Genomic DNA, 3486 nt, shown 5'->3' on the forward strand with positions numbered 1-3486 from the left:
AATCCAGGGACCATAAAGTGGGGACGGGTAATGGTGGGGAGAAGCGAAGGAAAAGGAATCAAAGAGTCAGGTTAACCAGAAACAGAATTGGGAGAGGTTTTGTATGAAAGGCTAGAACGTTCCTTCCCTTGAATACAAACTCCAGCCAGGACTGAATGGAGCCAAGCCAAGGCCATTGCCTTGCCTGTCCAGTCCTGTGTGCCAGGCACTGGTTCAACCCATCAAATATGTGCCAAATAAGCTCGCTTCTCCTTTTGTTGTGGTTTTAAATTTCTTTTATGACTCAGACAATTTTGGAGATTTAGCTAAAGGAAGGCTATTAAAACAGTCATACGAAAGGTTCCTGGGACTCCTTCATGTGAGAAGAAATTGTAAGGAATAGCAGCTCACAGGATGAGGTGGCCGAGTGGTTAAGGCGATGGACTGCTAATCCATTGTGCTCTGCACGCGTGGGTTCGAATCCCATCCTCATCGAGAACTGCCTCATGGTATTTTTTCATCAATTCCAACTGCTAAGTGTTTGAGGGTTTTGTTTTTACATTGGGGTTTAAATTTGTTTCAGACATTAGAGGGAATCGTAGACAATTGTTGAGGACCAGCCTTAAATGGATTCACATGTTCCAGGGTAGGAGTGTGAGGACTGGAATTATTAAGCAAAAAGGATCAGAGATAAGAAAGAATTAAGAGATAAAACACAGAATAGCATTGGGAGGGACTCTCAGTGAGTGCTGAACCGCCCTTTATTTTCCGCAGGTGTTTTCTATAATACCCCACTCCAAAAAGGCAGTGGGGAGGCAACAGTCTTCATCAACATGATCAAAGGAATAAACAGAACATCTCTGCCCTTTGGTCAAGATGGAGCTGATGCACTTCTATACTCGTCAGGACCTCTTGTTTTGTTTGTAGCCACTTGTGGTCAACTTTGAAAGAGCAAAACAAGCTCCAACTCTCTGACCTCTGGTCAAGGCGGAAGAACTCACATCTGTGGGCCCTGACAGATAGTGGGTATTCTCATTTGATAACATTCTTTGTTCCTCACCAGTTAAGTAATTCCCTCCAGTCTTTCCATCCTCTGTTACCACACTTGGTCTTTATCGCTGCTCTGAACTCAGTTTTGTCAGGCAGCTTACTTGATTTATTCCTCACAACTCCACTAAAATTTCATTTCCCACTAAGAAAAGAATGAAATGATTTGAAGACCACAAGAAAATACTGCATAACAACCTAAATGAGCTTTTTAAAAAAAATCATCTACAGAGTTATACTCGTGAAAATGTGTCTCAGCTGTGCGTGGTGACAAAAACCTTTAATGCGAAGGAACTAGAACCACAGGTTCAAGGCCAGCCTGAGGCTACCTAGTGACTTCCAGGTCAGCCTCAGAAACATAAAGAAAGACTCAGCCTCACACACAAATGATAACAGAAACTGTGTGCATGTATACAAAAATCAAGCCAATCTTATTGCTACACTTTTTGGTAATTATATTTTATGATAACTTTATACTTAGTTACTTTTTTTCACAGGGTCTCACAATGTTGCACAGGCTGGCTTTGAACTTCTGACTTACAGGATCTTCCTCAACGCTGAATCTGGGAAGAAACTCAAGTCATCATACCTGACTCTTTGCTAACTTTGGAAGCTACCATCTTTGTACACAGACCCTGCCTTTGACAAGAACATGTGTGTTTCTCTTAGAAATATCACAAACCGAAACGTCCATTCTATTAAACAGTCTCTGTTAATACTGAAGATTTCCTCCTGAAGAAAATCAAAGAATATCAGCACTGCACAGTTTCTACTTGTGGCTTACTCTTAGCTGATCTTCAAAGAGAAAATGAATTTCCTGTGTCCTCACATCTTTATTTTATTATTTCTATTTTGGGCAAGTACTGCATTCACACAATTCAGTCAAGGAAATGGAGACCAGAGAGCAGGAATTTAGGCAGGGAAAAGACAAAAAATAAATGAGGGGAAGCTGTAAAGTCATTGTCAAGCATGCCTAGTGGGAGAGAGAGAGAGACTGCCTCTTTGGGGGAAATTTGGCACATCAATAAAATAAAAATAAAGAGTGACCGAAACTGTAAATGGCTGGTGCTGGAGTTAGCAGAAATCAAGTGAGTGTCAGAGTGCAAAGCTTAACTGACCGAGGATACTGACGCCAGTCTGGCCAGCACAGAGCCTCAGACTCAGGATGAAAGAAAAAAAAAAAAGCTGAGAAGATGCTTGCTGTACCTGTGTTGACAAAGGACACCCAGAACCTATAGAATCCCAGTACTTTAAAAACAGGACCTCGGGGCTTGCTGGACAGTTGATCAAGGTTCAGTAAGATACTTTGTCTCATAAAACAAGGGGAAGAATGAGGAAGACACCTGATGTGACCTCTGGCTTACACACACACACACACACACATACAAACACACACACATATACATACATATACACACATATAAACATAGATACACACACACTATAAAATAGCTAAAAGATAGAATCCCTGACTGCAAAGATCCGCTAGCTTTCTGGCTGGCGGAGAAGGGCAAGTGAACTGGTGCCAGTACAGGTACTACTCCACACCTGCAGCGGATCCTGCCACCTTAGACCCGCACTATCCTTTTTGCTACAGATCTAATTCCTTGGTTTTCCCTTCCTTCTGTTCTCTGGGTGTCCTAACTAGTTTTACGTCAACTTGACACAAACTAGAGCTAAGTGGGAAGAGAGGGACTTGTAACTGAGAAAACACCTGAAGTATCTATCAATGTTTCTAACGAAGCATGCTTACACAGCTTCATTGAAAGTCACGTTAGCAGTACGTAGAGATTTTATGAACGCACATAATCTTTTATGTCTTCCATAGTATCCTAGAGATGAATTCACATGCGTGTAGCATGATATATGCTTGAAACTACTTAGTTCAGCATGTTTACAAATATGAAAAGGGCTGAACTCTCCTAGTTGCCCATGTGTAGAATTATGCTAAATAAATCTGCTTAACGAATATTACACATCCATGAAAAGAAAATGAACATCCCCGTGTGCATGTCTTTACCTCACGGCCAATGTGCTGCCCACTTAACTCTAGGGTGGCACCTGCCTGAGCTCTGTAGTTAGTCTACTTAATGAACACACATACGCTACTTACAGAGCCTAACCAACTGTCAGTGAGACATTTGAGAAGTTTCCCACAAGTGTGAAAATCATGCTTACTTGTTACAAATACATGTCCAGATTGGAAGAGGATAACGTGTTCCCTATCGTCTCTGGGTCTAACCATGATTGGGCATCTACTCCCGTTACACACTCGTCAAGAAGTTTGTAATGAGGTTTTGCAAGTGAGCCTGGCGTGTTGTAGAAAGCAGTGAGGACTTAGCTAGTGCTCTTAATGGCTGCCTACACATGTGGAAGAAAATGAAGAAAAGCATGGGCCTATTTAACACCCTTTCAAGAGTAGGTCGGAGAGAATAGCTAAAGAAATGTATAGCGCTCCAG

At 41.8% G+C, this 3486-nt stretch overlaps 1 non-coding gene across 1 annotated transcript; it reads left to right on the forward strand.

Annotated features, from left to right (window-relative positions):
- Positions 1–392: 392 nt before the first annotated feature.
- Positions 393–474, forward strand: Trnas-gcu (transfer RNA serine (anticodon GCU)). Its single transcript has one exon. It is a non-coding gene; the product is annotated as a tRNA-Ser (tRNA).
- The last annotated feature ends 3012 nt before the right edge of the window (positions 475–3486 follow it).

Source organism: Alexandromys fortis, unplaced genomic scaffold (genome assembly GCF_014885135.2).
Source record: "Alexandromys fortis isolate MF-2015 unplaced genomic scaffold, M_Fortis_MF-2015_v1.1 scaffold_5, whole genome shotgun sequence".
NCBI classification, from domain to species: Eukaryota; Metazoa; Chordata; class Mammalia; order Rodentia; family Cricetidae; genus Alexandromys; species Alexandromys fortis.